The sequence below is a fragment of the Ceratotherium simum genome, chromosome 9 (genome assembly GCF_057802395.1).
Source record: "Ceratotherium simum simum isolate JZ-2026a chromosome 9, ASM5780239v1, whole genome shotgun sequence".
Lineage (NCBI taxonomy): Eukaryota > Metazoa > Chordata > Mammalia > Perissodactyla > Rhinocerotidae > Ceratotherium > Ceratotherium simum.
In genome coordinates this window covers 80,812,175-80,835,865 of record NC_141908.1, presented here as the reverse complement: position 1 = coordinate 80,835,865, position 23,691 = coordinate 80,812,175, and the positions used below count along the sequence as shown (strand labels likewise).

The 23,691-nt window shown below is 37.9% G+C and overlaps 1 protein-coding gene across 1 annotated transcript in view; it reads right to left on the bottom strand.

Annotated features, from left to right (window-relative positions):
- Positions 1-23,691, bottom strand: part of PARD3B (par-3 family cell polarity regulator beta) — a 929,552-nt gene that overhangs the window by 335,774 nt on the left and 570,087 nt on the right. The window lies entirely within an intron of this gene.

The window sequence follows — 23,691 nt, the reverse complement described above, 5'->3', positions numbered from 1 at the left end:
GTAGTAACATGAATGTGACAGATGTGTCATCTTAAATGAAGAGCTTGTATACAAGAAGCTGACAAATGAGTGGGCCAGGTGTGGGAAAGGTCTTCCATTCCAAAATGGTAGGCTACCAAAGTCAGAGAGCGTCGACGGAGCAGGAGCCAAAGTTTCTTGTTCTGGTTCTGATGACAGATTCTTTTCTTTTTTTCTTAAGTTTCCAGAGCCTATTCTATTCCCTTTCTTATTCTTCAGTTTTACCCAAGGGTTGGTACTACTTGCTCTTGATTACTTTAAAGGGATATTACAGTAACTGAAGAGACATCAATGAAACATTGAGTCCTTCTGGAGATGAAATTCATAGACATTTTTATTATAATCATTATTAAATACTCAGAGGGCACTGTGGACTTGCCCCTCTTGACATTTCTCTGGATTTATTTAGATAATGGGATTTCTATACTAAAGCTCATGCTTCCTGGCATTTAACTCAAGATTGATGGCCACTATTTGATCTAATTACAGTAAGGTGCTTCAGAAGGAGGACACTCTTGGGTTTGGATGTTTGTTAATTTCCCGTGTGTCCCCTGGTTCAGGAAGCCTCGCTCGGGAAACACAGCAGCCTGCTGGCCTGTGTTTCTAGTTATCTTGGTTGTAGACCTTTGAAGCTAATTAGAACTGCTCAATGCTGATGGCACCTTTTCAAAAAGTGTGGATAAACACATGGTACCTTTTGGCTTAATCTCAACCAGGTTCATTGCTAGAATTGAGAGAAACCATAAATAAAGAAAATATGGGGGGGAATCTTTGAAAAAGACAGCATTCTGAGAATGTGTTAGTGGCAAACATTAAAGTGCATATAATACTTAAATATATTGGCTTCCCAGTAGGATACATTTCTATTAATATAGTGATCACTTAAAGTGTTTTATTCTTTTGTCAAGCCTTCTTATATACTTCAAATGCATTCTCACTGGGGGAAAAACAATCCCCTCGCTTATTGATAGCATTTGATACGCATCCTATAACATAAGTGACTATTAGGACTGCACTTGCTTAATAAAAATTTGCAGAACAGTGGTAGATTTGGCGAGTTAATGGGCCCCATATGCTCTTCTTATGCTGACAGAAGATGGTATATTGCTAACATGCACAAATCTCTTCAGATGAAGATTGCCATCAGCTACAGTTATTCTTTTTGAGAATGCCAACACTATGTCAGGAATGGGGAACATGCAAATGTGTTCACATTCCCACTACTTCTTATTGAGATACTTTGATGCAAAGCAGCACTTGAAAATATCATGCAATGCCTGTCTTTTGCACAGACAGCTCCATTTCATTTAATTTTTGATTTCCATATCTTTGACATAATAGAGACTGCAGTTTTGCAGGTGATGTTTGGCACAATAAAGATCTATCTTCAAATGAGGTCATAAATACTTCTCTTTGGATAGTTTGCTAGGAAACTAAATATCAAGTAATTCCTTAATGGTTAATAAACTTGTTTCCAAGAGTTGCTCCTTCAGAACAACAACAACAAAATTGATGTAGTTGCCAATATTAAGAATCAATTTTCTTCTCTTTTAGCAGATCAATTTCTATGCCACTGATTGAATTCCAGAATTTTTAAGGAATGCAAACGTGTTTCAAGTTGTAAATTTAGTTCCCTCCTTAGCAACCATGAACTATTACTGCACTAATTTATAGTGCTTTCTTATGTCAATGGCTATTTGGCATACTGTTTCTCTTTAGGGAGACTTTCTGAGTATCAGCACTATGAATTTTTATGTGCTGAAAAATTCTTCCATCTCTTGAAAACAAAAAACAAAAGCAAGCCTTTTGCTGAAAAAGGAGTTACGGAATTAGTACGAGATAATGACGCAAATGTTTCTCTCTCCATCTCTCTTAGCAAGCTTCCCCTAAAGCACCCTGCTCCTCCCTGGATGTGTCGCTAATCAGAATTCAGCAGCTGAAGTTTTCTTCCCGTCTTACAGTGCATCTCTCAGCCAGGGTGCCCCAGGACAGAGATGAGGGCCCACTCCCTCAACGCTATCCAGCTAGTCATATGTTCACAACTTCTCAGAGGTCTCTTTCAAATTCCCTTTCTTTCTCCATGAATCTTAGGAAAGCTTAAATCTAAAGTTAGGAAAATCCAATATTTTTGATATGTTCTTACTCTATTGTCTTTATCTCATTAAAGAGTATTGGAAAAATCAAATCATTCCTTCATAAATTCATTAATTCATTTGTTTTGAATCCCTTCAATAAACACTGTCTTTCTCAAAAGAATCAGATACTCAACCGTGTCTAATGAAAAGATACAAACACATAATATATTTAATACAATATAATGTAATAAATAGTAAAATAAGGAAGAAAGATATGTTTTAGGAATAGAGTGGAAGATCTGACAGATAGGAGGGTTCACAGTAATAATAAGGGTTTTAGGCGACTGAGAACTTGAACCAATGATCTGGGAGGAGCACGAACAACTGCCAGCACCTGGGGCCCTGGGACATGGTCTTAGTCATGGCAAGGGGGGAGCACGAAGGGTGGGAGAGCTCCGGCTTTGACGTAAAGGGACTTGGATTCTGACACTAATTACCTGTGTGACCGTGGGATAATTAGTCTTTTTCAAGTTTACTGAACTCATTTGTAAAATGTAGATAATGCTCCCCACCTCAGAGTTGGAGACAACTTATAGGATGTAGAAACTTATTCTGGAACCTAGCAGAAGCAGGTGTTCAACAATGGCCCACAATTGTCTTTCACACACCACCACTTCTGCTAGGTCCTCTACATGCGAGCACGTCAAAAGTATGTTTTTGTACAGGCCATGCTACTTCACACACCTGTACAATACACAACTAGCACACACAGTTCTTTCTGAATCATAATGCAAGCTTGCCCATGCTCCTGCTTCAAAAGCATGCTTTAAGACCCCATTCAAAGGTCATCTTCTCAAGGTCATCTTCGCCATGTCTCCAGGCTGAGCTTAGGGACTGAATAATTTGTCAGTATCTCAATTATTTGTGTATAGGTCTGTTTCATGTTAAACTATGAGCACCTCAAGGAGGGGATGCATCTTGTTTTTCCTTGACAGCCTGGAATTATGCCGAGCACCTCTTAGATACTCATCAATGTTTGCTGAGTGAATGAACGCAATATATACAAGAGTAAAGAAAGGAAGCAACAATTTGGATACACCCATTCAGCAAGGGTTCTAGACTAACGAATGAGACATATGTTCATGGTGGTATACATATGGTTATACAAATCTTGTAACATAAATGTGTATAAACCTAGCAAAATTCTTGTGGTGCAATCTGCAGACAAGATCCTGGCAAGGAAGGTGTAGGAGAAGGTAATTGGAGTCTGATTCTGGGAAAGGTCTAAATAAAGACCAAAACATGTTAGAACTGTTTGGAATAAATACAAATTCACTTATATGTTGAGTAGTAAACTGTAGAGAAAAATATGATTGGTATAGTTACACCTCATTGTCTTTCTCCAATAATTGAGTTATACATAACTGACCCTTGGGGTATTAGTCCCTACATATTTATTTTTTAGCTTGCTGGCACTAATTTCACTGTTCTTCACATGGTAATGATACCTGAAAGAGAAGTTCATTCTGATTATAGAAAATATCACATTACATTTCCAAAAAAAATGGAATACTTGGCACAGGGGGCACTCCTTTCAATATGCAAATGTTCTGAGTTTCCAAAGCTGTTAAGTAGAGTAAATAAATGTCTATCTGCTATATGACAATTTCAGAAAAAAACAACGAAAAACCCCACTAGCTTTAAAAATTGCTTTTATTAAATATTGAAGCATTAAGAAATATTTATAACACGTGTAAGGTGTAAAGGACAAAAACAAAGCAAACCCTCTGTATCAACCAGTCGGTGGAAGAAAAGAATGTGATTTTACCTTTGGGGCCCCATGGGTGCCCCCTCCAACCTCATTCCTGTCCCTCCTCACTCAGAAGTGACCACATCCTGAATTCTGCACTTCATAATTCTCTTGCTTTTCTTTATAATTTTACCACGAATTTGTCCCCAAATAATATACTTTAAATTTAAATCTTTCATAAATGAGACTGGATTCTGTCAAATACTTTTTCTGTGTCCACTGATGTGATCATATGTTTTTTCCTTTTTAGCCTGTTAATATGTGACTTACATCAAGTAATTTCAAATGTTAAACCAACCTTGTATTCCTGGGATAAACTCCACTTGGTTATGATCTTTTAAATATATTATTGGGTTCAATTTGCTAAATTTTTAAAAAGAATTGTGTACCAATTCATGAAGATATCAACCTAAAGTTTTCCTTCTTCTAACATCTTTCTTTGGTTTTGGTATCATAGTAATACTGGCTTCACAGAATGAGTTGAGGAAATGTTCCCTCCTCTTTATCTATCTGGAAGAGTTTCTGAAGAACTCATATTATTTCCTCCTATAAAACAGTAGAATTCATCAGTAAAGCCATCTACTTGTAGTTTACTTTGTAGGAAGGTACTTAAGTATAATTCAATTTATTCAATAGCTATAGGGCTATTCAGATTATTTCTTGCATGAGTTTGAAAGTTTGTGTCAATCAAAGAATTTGTCCATTTCATCTTGATTTTCAAATTTATTGTTCATAATATTGTCTTAATATTCTTTTAATATCAGTAGAATCTGTAGTGATGTCCGCTCTCTCAATCCTAATAATGTTCATGTGTCATATTATTTTATCTTGATCAGTCTGGTTAATGATTTATCACTTTTATTGATCTTCTTAAAAAACTAGACTTTGGTTTTATTGATTTTCTCAAACTTTTTCCAGCTCATTTATTTCTACTCTGAATTTTATTATTTCCCTTCTTATGCTTAATTTGGGTTGAATTTATTTTTCTTTTTCTATTTTCTTAAAGTGAAAGCTGAAGTCATTGATTTGAGACCTTTCCCCTTTTTTTAATGTAGTTCAGTGCTATATATTATCCTCTTAGTGGCATCCTACAAATATATTTTTAACATACAAATTTTGGTATGCAGTGTTTTCATTTTCATTCAGTTCAAATACTTTCTAATTTCCCCCTTAGTTTTTTCTTGATCCATGTGTTATTACGAAGTGTTCTTTATTTTCCAAATATTTGTAGATTTTCCAGAGTTCTTTGTTTTTGAATTTTACTTTAATTCTATAGTAGTGAGAGAATATATATTGTATGCCTTGAATCCTTTCAAAATTTTTGAGACTTATTTTTTTGTGCTTAGGGATTCATTGAGATTCTTGGATCTGGGTTTCCAGATTTTGTTAAATCTGGAAAAATTTTGGCCATTATTTCTTCATATATTTTTTCTCCATTCTCCCTTTTCTCTCATTTGAGGAATCCAATCACACATACCTTATGCCACCTTGGACTGTCCCCTAGTTCACTGTTCATTTCTGTGTGTCTTCTTTTTTTCTGTATTTCAGTTTGTGCAGTTCTATTCCTGTGTCTTCACAGTCACTTGTTTTCTGCGATGTCTAATCTGCTGTTAATTCCATCCAGGGTATTTTTCATCTCAGACACTGAACTTTTCATTTCCAGAAGATTGATTTTCTTTTTATATCTTCCATACCTCTACTTAACATGTTCAATTTTTCACTAGGTTTTTGAATATATGGAATACAATCATAACAATTTTTTAATGTGCTTGTCTGCTAATTCTAACATCTGTGTCAGTTCTGATTCTAATGATTGATTTTTCTCATTATGGGTCATATTTCCATATTTCTTTGCATGCGTGACTTGATGCTAGATACTGTGAATTTTACCTTGTGGGATGATCAGTATTTTTATATTCCTATAAATATTTTTATATCTTTGGGGTATAGTTGAGTCACTTGGAAAGAGTTGATCTTCTTGGGCTTCGCTTTTAAGATTTGTTAGGCAGGACTAGAGCAGCATTTACTCTACATTGCCTACTACAGGTGATGCCTTCATGCATACCCAATCCAATGTCCTGTGGATTTCAAGGTTTTTCCAGTCTTGCTGGTGGGAATAGGTACCATTCCTGATCCTGTGTAAGCTCTGGGTCCTGTTTCCTGGATCTTTTGTGGAGTTATTTTCCCAGGCTTGGCAGTTCCCTCACATGTGTGATCTCACCAGTACTCTGTGTATAACGCTAGAGAGATTCTCTAAGTACTTCTGGAGTTTGCTCTCTATGCAGATCTCTCTTCTGTGGTACTCTGCACACCCCAACCACCTTGCTCTCCCTGGACTCTCAGCTCCATCTCCTCAACTCAGGTATTGAAAAATGTGATATGAATCTTACAACAAGTTTCATGGTATGGTATTATTTAATTATCTGGAATAAGTTGCAAAATAATTAAAATATTTAATAAATTGAAACCTCTGCGTCCTTACAACCACAGCTTCCTGAATCACAGAACCGAAGGCCCTAAGGCTGCTTGAGTAACCACCACCCAAAGAGGAGCGGGGAGAACACTGAGCTAAGAGTGTGATCAGTGACTGAGAGCAGTATTCTTTGGAAGTCTCATCACCTGCTGCTCTCCTACGTAAGGATATCATGAAATCAATGCTGATAACAGGCAATGTTCTTTTTAATTTTTGGAATACAGGACCGCAAAGAGAATGCAGCTGAGCTGGAGGACTGAAAAGAAGCCATGTAGAGGCTCAGGGCTGTTCCCTGTCCTGACGGCACACACGCTGTCTTCATGAGCAACAGTCACAAGTCTTCCTTCCAAGAGTCTCCCAACCGGACCCAAGGCTCTTTCCATCCCATGGCTGAACTTTGGCAATTGCCTCCAAGTTGTTCTTGATCTACCTCCATCTCCCCAACGCTACTATACCCCTTATTTACCACACCCAGATTAGCCCACGCCAAACATCACTTTCACCATTTTTCTAACCTACCCAAAAACCTTCACTAAATTCAACTGCCTAGAAAATAACCAGTCTCTTTAGCCTGGTATCCAAGGTTTGAACCCTTTTTACTTTTCTCATCGTATTTTCCTCTATTCACCTTTTACTGAAGTCATATAGAGTGATTCCTGGTTTCTTTCCATTTGTCTTTCTCCTTAGTTGAAAATGCCTCAAACCTCACATGTATAAATACTATTACTCCTCCTGGGCCCAGCTCCCCACTATAACCTCCTTTTCGTAGAATATTCTCTCCTCCTCTGTTTCCCCAGAACACTTGAGCTTTGCCTCCAAGCAAATGTGCCATGTTCTACTCTGTATGATGTTCATTTGTGGGCAAATTCAATGAAGGCAAAGATAGTATTTTATTCATCTTTACATGATAAACAGTTACAGATTACCAAAGTCCTCACAGATCACTTGTATGGAGTCTCTCTCCTTTTTTTTTAAATCTGTGACAGGGAAAAGACTACTTGTGTGAGACCCCTCCCAGGAAACTTCTTTCTCTGTGAATTCTTGGGATCTACAGGGTTGGACTATTTCTACTACTCAGACACTACAACTCACATGTTTCCTAGATCCTTGATAAATATTTCTACTGTCAGCAAGAGACTGGTACTGATTAAACCATAGAAAAAAGGGTACAGGCTACCCTATAAGTCACAAGCAAACAACCATTATTCACTGTTAACCAGTGAAACAACACACCTCTAATTCCACTATTTATAATGTACATTTCCACACAGTGATTCTCTCTTTAACAGGGATGAGGAGAAAGGAACTAAAACTTATTACCAACTTACATGGGTCAGAAATCATGATAAGCATTTCAACATATGTTATCTCATTCAATCCTCACAAAAGCTCTGTGAGTTGGGCGTTATTATCTTCACTTTACAGAGGAGGGAACTGAGGCTCAGTGGGGTTATGTCATAAAGTTAGCAAGGGGGACAGCTGGGATCTGAAAGGTTCCCAGCTTCAAAGCACAAATTCCTTCTACTATGTGAGTCCGAGAGGTAAGATTTTGTTAATGGCTTTACCATCAAGAGCTATATATTTCACTAGTCACCACTACCCTATAAAGTATAATTTCATAACAAACTCTGTGAAAGAGTACATGATGTCTCTTAAAAATAAGAAATAGAGTTGTTCTAAGTTGTTTTGAGTCTCATATGCCTGGAAATTGTTATCAAGTAGAGGCATGGACTATTGTTCAGACAGTGTCAAGAGCAGTGGAAAAGGGAAAAAAAGAGACAAATCTAAGTGACATCATAGAGAATTTATTGTTTGAACATAAGAATGAAGCAACAGAGAGACCCACAAATGAATCCAGTGTGTGGTCTTGTGACTGAGGGATGCAATTACTAGAAAGAAGATAGAGGGGAAAAAATGGTCAATAGTCTCGATATAGAAGAAGCAGCATGGGGTGCCCTGGGACTCACATCTGTCTTTTTCACCTCACTCCCTCTCTACCCCCAGCTTTTTAATGCAACCTAAGACAGCATTAGCATTTTTGGCAGCCAAATGGGGCTACTATTGGCTCATCAAGTGTATAGTCAACTAAAATCCTGAAGTCTTTTTTATATTAACTGCTGTTAAGCCAGGTCTTTGTCCAGCAAATATCTACGGTGAGCCCATGGTGTGCCAGGCATCATGTGGGCACTGGGACTGTGAAGTGAACAAGACAAGTCTTGAGCCCTGCATCAGCAGGGTGTCTATCTCCCAACTGACCACAGGCAGTGTGAGAAGTACCAGCAAACCTTTCCGATCAAAGCCACCTTCAGCTCTCCCCTTGAGAGATGTAACAACCCCTGACTGGGCTTTGGGATTCTCCACTTACTCCCTAGAGTCTCTTCTCCACACAGAAGCTAGTGTAATCCCTTTAAAACAAAAAAGAAAACAGAACTCTTATCAGGACAGTCAAAGCCTCCCAATAGCTTCCAATCACACTTAGAAGAAAATCGGAGAACTTACTGGAACCTCTAAGCCCAGTGGGGCTGCTCGCTGCAGCCTTTCCAGCCTCACTCTGCACAGCTCTCCCTTTGCTCCATGCACCTCACCCATCCAGGCCTTGCTGCAGCTCCCCGAACATGCCAAGCATGGCTCTTCAGGACTTTGAGGCATGCTCTTCCCTGACTAGTCTGTTCTCCCAGACAGCCACAGAGTCGCTGTGCCCTTCATTCACCTCTCCACAGATGCCACACCACCAGAGAGGTCTTCCCTGGCCACCTCACCCAAGGTAGGGCCTTCCAACCGACTCCCTGTTACTATCTCCTCATCCTGCTCCCTTTTCTACAAAGCTCTCATCGCTGCCTGACATATTCCCAGCGAGAACACAAGCTCCATGTGGACATGGGCTTGTTATGTTTGACATTTTGTCCCCAAACAGTGCCTGGGACACAGTAGGCACTCAATAAATATTTATTGAATGAAAGGATGATCAAGGAACATTGAAAATAGGTACTGAAGAGACTAGACCTAGTTTATGGAATGGGCCTGCCTGATGGCTTTAAGTTGAGACCTGGACATGTACAGAGAAGCCTGAAGATGGTGTTTGGACAGAGGAATCATGAAAGCCCCAAAACACACACAGAAACCAGAGATTTCTGTACAGCTGGAGTGCTCAGCATGAGAGGGAGCAGACGGAGGAGAAAGGAAGGGGCCAGTCATGGAGGAGCTCAAAAACCACATTAACGAGTTGTGTCTTTATCCTCAGGGCAAGGGGATGCTGTGAAGGGATTTTCAGCAAGGAAGTGACATGACCACATTTGTGTTTTAAAAAGATCACCCAGGCTGCAGTGTGGAAAATGAATTGGATGGAGTAAGACAGGAGGCAGTTGCTTCTTTTTCTGAACCCTAATACAGAAATTTACATTTATCCCTATTAAATGTAATCTTCTGAATTGCAGCTCATCAGCTCTCCCTGTTGAGATCTTTTTGAATCTTGATTCAGTGCATTAGCCACCCCACCAAGCGGTGTGTCACCTACACGTCTGACAAGCAAGCCTGCCATATCCAAGCCACGTGCAGGGCTTACATTACTGAAGGCTGTCCCTCCTCTCTTCGTGGCACTTTTGCATGTGCTTGTGAGATGGCTGGCTGGGTGGAAACATACTCTCCCATTGGTCAACAGTGTTTCTTTTTGTAAAGTTAACTGGCCAGCCCCAAACTGAACTACAATCCTCAAGATCTAGTAACCCGAGCCACTCAGGATTTTCATGTGCATTTCCCTTAGCGCTTATGGCCTTCACACAGAGGCGGAAATTCAGTTTATTCTTGCATGAATTTTAGCACCCGGTTTCTGGCTGAGGATTGTAGAGCTGCTTCTGTTCTTGGCTATGATAAGTGCTATCAAAAGATTTCTGTTCTGGCATGAACTGAAGTATACAATACTGTCTATATTTCTGCCCAGAATCTCCTATCATCTGCTTAATATGCAAACTGTGCAAAACCAGGGCTACTAGTATGTAATAGATTTTGAAAAGTTGTCATCCAGACTCATTGTTTATTAGAGGATGTTAACTTTGGGGGTTTATGCGCTGTCTGTCCAATTCAGAGCACACAGCCATTCACTTAAACGGGATGCTCCAAGTTCTGCACACACTCTGGTGAACTGATCTGGTATTTTATACTGATCTATTAGGTGAGCTCATTTAAATCAGGCTACATTTTACAGAACAGGAGATTACACATACATATTAAATATCCATTATCTTTTTGGAAAGTACTGAGGTATATTAAGAATCTTGAACAAGGCTGAGCTAATAGAAAACACTAATGGGAAAAAAAGAAAGCTATTAGACCCAGAGTCCAAAGCAGCTTCACGAGCAGCAATTTTTTGATCTCTTTTCCTTGGAGCAGGGGTTTCTTTGGAGGCCCCAGAGCCTGCTGGTGAAGGAGGGAAAGGAAAAGCCATGGGCTGTGTCTACAGGACATCATTCCTTCCTACCACCCTCCCTTCCACCCCCTGCCCTGATTCTTACATTAAATAAAGTTTCTTGCTGTAAAATTTGAAAGTGATTTAGAAAAACTGATTTAAAATTATTTGGGTATGAGTTAATCATTTAATAGATATTGACTGATTTTTTGGCAATCTTTGTAAATACCTAGAAATTCTTGCGAACTGAAAAAATATTTTCAAAATACAAACTGTTTTCAAATGTAATGATATTTTTAAACGAATTCTAAATGTAGCAATTAATAAAACTGGCATAGGATTATACTTCAGGAATAGTCGAACACTTATTAATTTCAGATTTCTGGCTTTATTTTCTTACTTCAGAGCCAATAATCTTTTTCGTGTCTTGGATACTGTGGTGGGTCCTTGTAAAGCTCATAGGCTAAGCCCTGTGCCCATAGGGACCAACAGGAAAAACAAAGGCCTTGCCTGCTTTGACCAGAAGAATTGTTTCAACAATACAGGACATGAAAATATCAAGTTACAACCACTGCTTCAGGGTCATTATGAAGAAAAAGAAAATGATTTGTTGTTGTTCCATCTGGCTGTCTCCTTCCTATAGGCTGTGCCTTCACTAGATTCTCTGGTTGAAAATGGCACCATCATTGTCCTAAGCAACTCTGACTCCTCGTCCTCTGCTCCAGCCTAAACGTAATTGGTCAAGCTTGACTGTGACCGTGGATAGGGAATCAGATCATTGCTCCCTCCCTGTTTCTACAATTCTATCAAAATAGGATTGGAATAATAGTCTCTAAGGCTACGATCTAAAAGAACTCAGAAATTCTGCCCAACTTACACAAGGCACTCTTTGCTCTTCTGTTCATAAGCAGTGACCAGAAGCTCCCCACCTTATGGGACAGCTGTGACAGACACTGTAGGCTGGCTGACCCAGTGTCACCAACAACCCGTCCTCCCTAGCTACTTTCTGGCTAGAAGGTATGTAACGTGTCACAGTCCTGGCCAATGAGACAAAAGTGGAAGTTTGCTGAGCACTTCTTAGATGACACTGGATCTCCAGATACAAAGGGGAGAATGTTGGCACACCCTTTTGCCTTCTGCCACCCACTCCCTTTGTTTTTGCCTGGAACATGGAGATAATTTCTGAAGATACAGCAGCCATCTGGACACTGAAGTAACCAATATTAGAACAAAACCCAAAAAAATCAAGAATGACAGAGTGGAAAAAGAGAAGGAGCCTAGGTCTCTGATGGCTTCATTGAGCCACTGAGTTGGCCCTATTTGGACTTCATGTTAAGTGTGATAAATGAACTCCTGTTTACTACATCACTGTTGGCAGAGTTCTCTGATCATTGCAGTGGAATGTCCTATTTAAGACCTTTTTGTGTGTGTGTGTGTGAGGAGATCAGCCCTGAGCTAACATCTGCCAATCCTCCTCTTTTTTTGCTGAGGAAGACTGGCCCTGGGCTAACATCGTGCCCATCTTCCTCTACTTTATGTGGGACGCCACCACAGCATGGCTTGCCAAGCAGTGCGTCAGTGCAGGCCCGGGATCCGAACCGGCAAACCCTGGGCCACGGCAGTGGAGTGCACGCACTTAACTGCTTTCGCCACCGGGCCGGCCCCTATTTTAGACCATTTTAACTGGTAAGGATTAACTTTCTCTGTTGACCTGAAATCTGTTAACAAACATCTCACCGTTCTGCCCATAAATATTCTTATCCTCTCTTCCAGGTGACAGTCCCCAGTAACATGGAGTTAGCCAGTACATCTGCACCCCTCTATCCTCTTTATAGTTAAATAGTCCCATTTTTTTCTACCATGGACAGGACTACCAGTATTTTAAAATTCTATTTTAAAATTATTTTAATGCTGCCAATTAATTTTACCCTAATTGTAAATATAATACATATTTGTATAAGATCTGAAATATGTAGGAATGTATGAATAATAAGATAAAAATTACCCTTGCAACTTCTACTAAGAGAAAAATCAATGTCAACATTTTGCTGAATTTCCTTCCATTATTTATATATGTATACATACATACATCTATACACACACCAATATAATTGTATACTCTATTTTCTTCAAATGATGTTTTACCATTAACATTTTTCATATCATTAAATAGTCTGAAGATTTTTTATTGGTTGCATAATAGTCTATTATATCTATTAGATTAATAGCCTATAATTTCACTAACCCTCTAATTGCTGGAAAATTAAGTTCACTATAGTGAAAAATCCTTAAACTTAAATCTTTTTTTTTGTAGGATAATTCTTCAAAGTGGAATTACTGGGTAAAAGATTAAGAGTGCTAAGGTTTCTTATACAATTACCACATTGCCTTGCAGGAAATGAGCATCAGCTTAAATACCAACAAGTATATACTGTGACACTGGTACATGTATATTTCAACATCTGCCAATATAATATCTTAATTTCCTTAATTACTTGTGAGGTTGAATATATTTCATATATATTGGCCGACTGAATTTCTTTTTTCTCTTGTGAATTGTCTAATCCTATATTTTTCTAATTTTGTATTGAAATGTTTATTTTCCAATAAGGTATAAGAGCTCTTCATATATTAAAGATGCTGATCCCTTGGCATGTATTTTATAATTATTCCTTTATTCCCTTGAACCACAAAGAACACGTGGATAATAGGGAGTAATTATAAAGTGTCTCTTAAGCACTGTCTCTTAATCCTATTTTAAGAATGTTAGAGTTTCCAAATTAACTTTCCAGGATGCTGCTGGATTCAGAAAGGAACAATGTAATCAAAGTGAACTCTTAGGATCATTTCTTAGTTTTACATATATTATCCATAATAAATCTCTTCTTTAACTTAAGAAAAAAGATTTTCTCTTTTCACTCAAATAAGCTTCTCTAAACATTTCTCTTATATACTAGCATTTTATTTTCAAAATGAACCTTTTAATATATGCTTAGAAAAGTACATGGTAGCGACATATTGAAAACTTGTTTAAGACTATTGCCTCCTTTTGCAAACATAGCATTCCCAATCCACTGGCGATGAAGCATAGCCTCAGTTTCCAGTGGGGTGGACAGTGAGACTGAGCTGTCTTTAGAAGTTCTTGCCCTGAATGACTTTGTGACCACATTTTCAATATAACAGCATCTCTACATTATGGCTTGGCCATGGATAAGCCCTTTAAGTAAGTACGATTTTTTACAGGGATACAGATTTAGATATCTAGAGTTAGTTAGTTTGGCCGATGTAAGAGTTAACTTACACATCTATCAGTATCAAGTAGCTATGCCGGACCCTGTATAAATCAGGTTATATGAATATGGGGCCTTTTAAAGTTCCCAGTTGTCTTAGCATATGAGGCTATAGTAGATCATACTTGTATTAATAAATTCTTTGAGGGCCGGCCCCATGGCTTAGCGGTTAAGTGCTCGCGCTCCGCTGCTGGCGGCCCGGGTTCAGATCCCGGGCGTGCACCGACGCACTGCTTCTCCGGCCATGCTGAAGCCACGTCCCACATACAGTAACTAGAAGGATGTGCAGCTATGACATACAACTATCTACTGGGGCTTTGGGGGAAAAATAAAAAATAAAAAAAATTAAAAAAAAATAAATTATTTGATTAAACCTAAATACAAAAATTGCTTTGTGGATAAAAATGTGTGTAAATTGTGAAGCTATAATGCATGAGCCAGTACCAAGTATTGAAACCACATAGAAGATTTTCAATTTATTTTGAGTCAATGATGTTCTTTGATTCAGGATTGTTTTGGTATCACTTTGGGATATTTGTCATGACGACTAATACTGTCTGACCCAAGGTGACCAAAATCTCTGAATAGTCAGTTTACACAATATTTGCGACAACTCGCATGCAAGCAAATTGCTCTAGACTAATGTAATTCAATTTCACGTTGCTGCAGGTAAAAACAAGCAGTTCAAGCATGTTTTGAATATAATTTCCAAGGCACTAGGTTTATGCACAGACTACGCTATTTTTCTGCAAGCAGATTTATGGAAAATAAAAATGGGATTCATAAATAAGCACACAGTTTGCTTATCTTCAACTTTTCTAATTCTACAAACAAAAGGAGAAATTTCTTATAAATTAAAATTAAGTAATATAAATAAAGAGATATACTTCTTGAGCTTAAACAACAACAAAAGGAAGGTATAGAGGAATACAAAGGGGAAAAAAATGCCAGAGATTGAAGACTAGAAAAGCCACAAAACAATCGGATCTAATTAACCCTCTGGCAGTGCAAGTGAATTCACACGATCTAGATCAATTATGTCAAGTGATTGCTTAATTTATTCATAGATTCCTCCAATTAGGAAATAAAGCACACAGCCCCTTTCTTCAAGTTTTAAACAACTGCTTTCAGTCTTTTCTGTGTAATGAAATTAAAACCCTTAGCCTTCTCTATTTCCTGCGCTTGACTCTTTCCTTAAACCTGTTCATTGCTATGAACTTTCTGCACTTTCAAATGAACAAAACTAGTTCGGGTAAGTGAATGTGAGTGCAGAGTGCTTTATTGTACACCCTCCTAAAATATCTTTATCCCTATTCTATTTTGCTACCCAAACCAAACATTCATTTGCACTTTTATTCATTTATCCTTAAAGTACTTGTTTGTACTTTTATTCCTCTATTCATTCAATTTTTTGATGTAGGAAAGGGGAACCTGCCTCCTCAGTAAGATCAGCCAAATCAAGCATCGAGATGGATGGGTTTCTGAGACTGCAGCCAGATGGCTCCCACACTCTCCATCCACATCACCCATCCTGGATTTACTCAGCACCTACACATTCTAAGTGGTGAGCAGGGCGTGAAAGAAGGATAAGGTCTGACCCTCTAGGGGCTTGTAATCTGACTGGAGGGGGAAAAGATGCTCACTCAGTAGGTACCCAAAGAGTATGCAGTTCTGTGCTAAAATTAGTGATACCAATGGCAATTGTTTTAGGAATTCAGAGAAAGAGCTGGAAAAAATGACAGTCCCCTGGAGCAGGCAGAAGTTGAACGAGTCCTGAATGAAAGATAAAATTCAAATAGGAGAGAAGAGAGGATGGGTCTTCTGTTTTTAGAGTTAGGACTGGGAAATTAATAAGCCTCACTTGAAACAGAAAGGCATAATGGTTTGGAGCATAGGCCTCAAGGTTAAATGTGCCTGAGTACGAATCCTGGTTCCACCACGTACTAGCTATGATACCTGACACAAGGCAGTCTCTTCAGCCCTGGCTACATCATCTAGTAAAATGGCAATAGAATTGCTGTGCAAAAAACCATGCCTGGCACAGACCATGTGCTCAGAAACATCAGCAGCTGTCGCTGCTACAGCCACTACTGATGCTTTCCCTCGTTTCCCTCTTCATATTTTGGATTAATAGGCATCATCACTGCCTTGAATATTGGGGCTGAGGAGTCTGATCTTTCTACCATCTGTAAAGGAAAGTCAGTGGTTTCTAGCCGTGGACTATTCAGTAAAGTAGTAGAGGTTAGTTTTCCACACATGTGCTATTCTCTCTGAGGCATATTGCATGTAGTCAGCCACATCTGTCATCATAGGTTAACTTGTGCTTGGTTACAGCCTTGTTCTTTCATGCTGCTCTGCAGTTAATTCATACTTATTTAGTGGCTGTGGACACCTCTCCACCCTGGAGACTCTCTCTTGGGTTGCATTCTGCTTCACAGTATTGCTGCACACGTCCCAGCTCGCTGGCAATCCTTTCCTCACCTGACTCTGGCTGGTGCACATCTCCTTTCAACCTCACAAACACATCTTCTCTTTGCCAAGGCCACTCCTCAGAGCCCTAGCCCTACGAGACAGCCTGTACTCAAGGCTTCTGTGATGAAATGAGTTTGGGAAAAGCTGCAAATATATCTCGAAGACTCGCAGAGACTCGTAAAAGCCCAGTAACGTACATAAAACACATTCAATGTTGCGAACGACCTTGTATTTAAGAATCCTGTTTAACTTTATTTAACTCAGCATTTTCCAAACTGGACCACTTTTACTGTATTATTTAAGTCACTACTACGACATTCAATCTACTAAGTTTCACTTAAGTTTTATGTTCATCTATTTTTACATTAACAAACATGTTCTTCAGTCTTTGATAAGGCTTCATTACTAGCCTGTAGCTAGAAGACTCTGCCACTTGTGGTTTTCCTCCAGCCTTTCTGAATACAGAGAAGGCACTGAGATTATTTACCTGGCATCTACTCATTTACTAAGGCTGGAAATAGGAAATCTCTGATGTAACTCATTTTTTACTTAGTTTGAGTGGTACAATATTTTTTTCCAAATTTAGAAAATGGGCTAAATGTTTTCCAATTTCTTGGTACACTCTTGTTTGACTTTTAAGAAATTTCAGCTGAAACCTTTGGAGGCTCTCATGATTCTTTTAAGACAATCTTGAAGTGCATGGGGATCATGCCAGTTAGCTCCCGGATCAGCAGAGGCGGAGACCAGCTACTCCCAGCCCACTTAAAACTATCATTCTTGATTAGTCAATTTCTAATTTGATCTCTATTTTAATTTTCACTTTAATTTTAATGCCTTCATCGGATAGAGTTCCTAGTAACCTTCTATTACGAACACCAGAGACCAAGTGGGTATTGAAGCATTAGCCTCTCCAGACATGTCTCCTCTCTCCACAATTTGTAGAAGTTTGTGAGTTTTTATACCAAAAATCCTCTCCAGTGTCTTTATTCACTTATTTTATTATTACATTTACATCCGTAATCTCCCCAACATTTCCATTAAAGGTAACCTACAGAAATAAGATATTGTTGTCAGTTGTCACTGACACTTCTCAATTATTTGGAAGAGTACCTGGCACAGAAGAAGCACTCAATGAATATTTGTTTAATAAAGGAAAGAAGGAAGAAATAGATGGACAGATGAATTTTACATGGGACTGAAATTATATTTCCAAGTGTTGGACAACTCCTCAGTCTTAGAATGACAGAGTAGGTGTTTCTGGTGATGCTAGCCTTTGCACTAACGTGCTCCACAGCAGTCAAAGCCACTGTACATCAAGTATAGTAGTTTTAGTGCTGTTTACAGTAGTTTTAGTGTTCCAATCAAAAGTTGAAAAAATTATTTTAAAAAGACTAATTGATTTATCCCAGATTAAGCAGTTTTTATTACAAGTAAGTCTGAGTTCTGACTCTGTCTCTGATTTATGTTTAGCTAGACATTTTTCTAAGCATTTAACAAAAGCCACAGATGTATTCATTGATATGTACTTTGGAGCAGGTAACATGTTTAGCTTTAGGAAAGTAAAAGCAAAATATCTATTTTCCCCCAAGAGCAAGAGCTGAGTTTGACCTTTAACATAGAATAACATTTTACTTCCAAAAAGTGACATCTAATTTAGAAATTTTCAGCCTTACAGAGGAAATGCTCAGATGATTCACAATAGAAAATGTATAGTCAATAAATATATGAAAAATGTTTCACCACAGAAGTCATTTTAAAAGTAAAATAAAAATACCCCTTTCAAGCTTATAAAATGGCAAAAATGAAAAAAAAATGAAGACAGCCAGATTCTTCCATATTCTACTGATAAGAGCAAAATTGTCTTTCTGGAGGGCAACTGGTCATCTACATCAAAAATCTTTGTAAAACCATTTGGCCAAGGAATTATACTTACAAAAATTTATAATGATGAAATAATCATAATTGTTTACCAAAGTTTATGCACTAACAGGATCAATGCATTGCTATATCTACGAGCAAAGAACTGAAAACAACTCTCATGGCCAAATAATATAATATTAGGAAAATAATTCAGGCTATATTTATTTAAGAGCAAACTTTACAATTAAAAGATAGTATTAGAGAAGCAAAGACAGAGAATAATATTTAAGCTAAATTATTCTTAAAAGATACAAATTTAAAAGCATATATTTTCAGTATAATCACTTTTGTGAAAGATTAGAATGTAAAATTACAAATACGTATATACGAGAATAAAAATACACAAGACTAAAGAGGTTTTGCTTCTTAAAGAACCAACCGCAATTATCGCACCTAAAAACGACATAGCTGCCCTCCCTCCCCACAGCGGCTTTAATCTCCACATAAGGTATCGCCAATATCAAACATTTATCACTCAGAATACCATTCAGGAGATACAACTATGAGACTCCCAAACTTCATTTAACATGTATTTATTATGGTATATGGTTATCTAGCATTTCATTATTATACTACATTTAATTATATATGTATATATAATATTTGCAGCTAATGGAACTCTCACTTCAAAACAACTAAAGTAGATTTGGTTCATATTTGTAAGGAGAATTTAAGTATTTTGTTCCATTCTTTGAAGCTCCCTAAGCTTCATATTTTTATGAAGATGTCCTTATATTAGTACAAAAGTTCTTTAAAAAGGAACACAGAATTTCATTTAAATATGAACAATGGTTTAGAAAACAAAAGCAAGTGAGGAAAAAAGGTTCTTATTTGGCTTTAGTTAAAACACTTAGTATTTGAGATGTGGAGCCTCAATTGACGTATGAAATATAAAGAAGAAAGCACTTCACATACTAATCCAAGTTTTAAGAGGAGCCCAGAATATTGCAGTTCTACAGGATAAGGCAGTTTCTCCATTGAAGAGGACTTCCCATCAGAGCACAAATAACACCGTAAATATACAGAGGCTAATTAATAAAGCCCTGCTTGAGTTTGTTAATATCGTTGGTTAAGTTTTGGTTACAAACATTTCCAAACTTTATAGTTTTCTTTATGTCTCCTGTGGGAAAATAGAACTTTGAGTTTCTCTTCCAGACACGGAATTTTTAAATTATCTATAAATTCCACTAAACAATGCCCCAGCTTAAGAAAATATAATCGTAGTGAAAAACTACAATGCAACATTTGAGACCATTTGTGACTTCACAATTGAATTAAGGATCTACATACAAAACCCACAGGGAACCGTCTCCCTGGCATTTCCCAGTACTTACTTGAGGAGAAATTACTTACACTGACAATTCGAGGTGACCACCAACTACAAGAACAACAAGTAGATGTCGAGGCTCACTTCTAAGACTACGGCTAACATGACCCTCTCCATGACGGTTACCAGTACCAATAACAACACCGAATCCCACGTGTTCCAGGCATCAGGTTAAGCGTTTTTATATAAAAGGCACAACCCTTGCTTCAAGGATTATTTTTCTTCCGGATGAGAGCATATGAGAGACTTGTACCTCTTAGTCACTCATGCCACACATGGTGAATGAGAGCATCTGTGTGCAAGGTATTTGTGAGCCTTTCTACACCTTTGCTTCCAATCCAAATAGTTATTCTAATTAATTTTAAGTGGAATCTGCATTATTTTGTATATCTAATATAATCATCTAGTTATATTAGAGATACAGAGAAGTGATCTATATCTCTACCATTCAGTTAATAGTAATCCTAGTCTATAATTCATTTTCATTCTTAAATGTAGCACTTATCAAAATTTAATTATATGTTAAGTTTTAGTTAATCCAACGTTGGTTTTCTTAATGTCTTGGAGGATATCTGCTTTGGATGGCCGTGCTGTAACTGTGTGTGGGTCAGTTATTCTGTTTTCTTTGTTGGTTTCTCTTTTCTCACCAGAGACATCTCTCTAAGAATTCAGCCTGAGTCCCGAATGTAATTTCTTGAAACCCAATTAACTTGTTTTCTTCTGGTCACTCTATGCAGTTATAACCCATGTGGTTATATTAACCACATAAATGTATTAAGATACACTAAGAAAAAAATGAAAAGAACCTATACCCTTTATTGAATACTGAAAAATAAATGATGGCCCCTTTTCCATAATTCTGGTGAATTTTGCTGTCTTCTCAGTCTTCAAGAGTTGTTTTAATTTATATTTCTATTTTTTCCTTGCATACCAAATATTCCACAAACCAGAAGTCAGTTTTCCATCACTATTATCTTCCTGGATTTCAAAGCTTGTAAACTTGATGTATCTTCTGATGTGGCTAACATTGCCTGATTCAATTTTAAAGAGATTTGAGTTTTTCAGTATTAGCCATGAAAATATCTAAGAAGAGCTCTCATCTGCCTCTTAAGTCTTGTCTCTTCCGGGCAAGATATCTTTATTTCTTTCAGCTGTTTTTCATTGGACATGGTTTCTAGGCCTCTCATCAATATCTGGATGCATTCTACACTGGTTTTATCTCTATTAAAATATTTTACCCAGGATTAAATACAGTTATAGATGTGCTGTGACCAGGGGCTGAGATGCAGTGGAACTGTTGTCTTTTTTGATCTGGTAACACAGAACTAGCTTTGGGGTTGGCCGTGTCATGCAAGCAGCTAAAAACCAGGACGTCCTGGGTAACTGTTATTATACCAGCTCTCCTAAATCCTGTACTTGTAAAATTGATTTCTTTTAATGTGGCTTCAGGACATTACCTTTATCTTTCACCATTCTGTCTAAAATAACCTCACCTCTCACCAGTCTTCGTTTCTACCTGAAGTTGGCTGCAGAGAAATCATCTCTATCTGAAATTTTACTATTTATTTACTTGTATACAACTTTATCATCTATTTACCCAAAGAGAATGAAAACACCATGACTGCAGCCTTTGTCTCATTCACCCTAGAATATTGCCTGGGATATAGTCAGTATCCAATAAGTGCCTGTTAGACGGATGCATCATTCTTTATTAAATTCTATCTTCTTCAATTCTGGAGAAATCATTTGAATGCTAATACTGTCAATCTGACATATTCCCCAATTCTCTGAGACAACATCTGAAAATTTGGTAAGAATGCTTTTCGTACCTTCATCCAAGTTACACCTATCCACTCCTCATCCAATTCTGTTGCATTTTATTAGAACATAATGAGAGGGGCCAAGTATAGAGTCTTATCGTGTACGTTACTTAATTCCTTCCAGAGTGACAATGAGCCTTACATAGCACATCTTGGGAAAGGGCATTCTCATGCCATTCCCTACCTCAGTGTATAATCTGGCCCATAAGTCTCAATCAAAAAACAAACTGAAATATCTTTATAAAGATCAATGTAAACTATATTTATAACATTTCCCCGATTTCTCTGTCTAGAAATTTTATCAAGAAGGCAAGGAGATATCAGTTGTTTCAGAGACCCCCATGGAGGTTGCTGGCGACCACTACTTTTCTTTTTTCTCTTCATTTCACAAACACGGAAATCCCCTGAGGATCAGCACTGAGATCACCACTTCCCTTGTTTCTGGAATGCATCATTTTTGTGAAAACTGGTAATTTGCTTCCTGTCCTTCAGTGCGAGGCCTCCTCTTCATAATCTCTAGTGATGAGGGACATCGTTGTATAATCCCAGCCGGGGTGTACACTGTCTAGACGTCCATTCACCCACAGCCACGCTCTTCCAGGTTGAACATCACTCTCTTCTGTGAACGAGATCAAGTTAACACCGGGACAGGGCGGCTCTGCTTCCCACCTGACAGCTGTGCGGGGCTCTAGACAGGAGGCTGCTCACACACCTTCTCTTTTGGGCTCTCAGAACAGCCTGACTGTCTAGATAGGCTTTGCAGCCTCGTGAAGCTGTTTAGCTCTTCCTGCGTTTATTCTTTTAGATTATTGTGACTCTCTCTTTTTTTTTAACTTTACCATTTGTTCCTCTATTCCTTTTTACTACACAGCCAAGGTTATCAGTAAGTTCTTGAAGCAGCCACAGTAGCATCTTCAGACGCCTCTCCTTTTCTTCCTCTCTGAGGTAAGTTATCACCATAATCTCAGAATTTCCTTTTGGAAATGTTTCCTTACCCCTGAGTTCTCCTTTCCTGCTAGAGTTTTCAGTCTAAGTCCATGCAGCAAGCACCATTTCTCTCATTTACTCCCAAGTCCTCAGCGATTAATGCACTTCCTGGCACACAGTAGGCCCTCAGGAAACATTTGTGCCATGAATGAATAAACATTCTCTGTAATTCCTTAGTTTGACTTCCTAAAGCTCAGGGCCATACCCGACTATGTCGTTGTCCTCTTCGTTGTCTATCAGAGAGGGTAAATAGACACTTTCTCTTATTGTCACCATTAATTCTTCTTTATCAACCAGGTCTTCGGTTTTATTCTTTTAAGTCAGTTATATCTTAGCAGAAATAGCAGTACTCGATTCGGCTTTCACCATCTTCAGAGGTAGTACTTATCGATGGACAGTAAAAAAGATCCACGGATATAAATATAAATTTATATTAAAATACATAGTAATATATTATATGACCTATAGTATATATTAATTGATAAATCAGCATAATTGTCTGAATATACAGTTTTATAAAAATTCTCCTACGTTTTCAGTGTTCTCACTTGTTGTCTTATTACTGAGAATGCATGTGGAAGTACTTCACTATACAAAAAATAATCTTAAAAAGAAAGTATTAGCACAGTCGAGTGGGGTTAATTAACTTTTTTCCTGCCCATCTTTGATCTGATGCTAGAGATACTTAACTAATTGGAAAAGAATGACACGTATGAAAGGGTTATATTCAAAATGTGACCCAAATATGTACCTTTGTGGATATGAGAAATGAACTGATTTATAATTTACTTGAATTGTGGGTGTCTACAGACATTTTTTATCTTAAAACAAATTTAGAACAAGCAACTAACAGAAAACAAAACTGCTGAATTACAGATCTTGGAAGAAAATCCGCCAATTTATCTATTGTCCTGATTTTAGGGAGAGGCATTCAAGACATGTACACGTTTTTAAGAGACTATAAGACATGGAATGTTAACAATCTTCATTGTCAGGAAACTTTCTAAAATTTTGTCTGAATGCCTCATGCATCACTTCAAGCTCATTTCCTCTCATTGAACAGAGGCAGGACAGCTGGCCCCATCTTCCATCTGCAC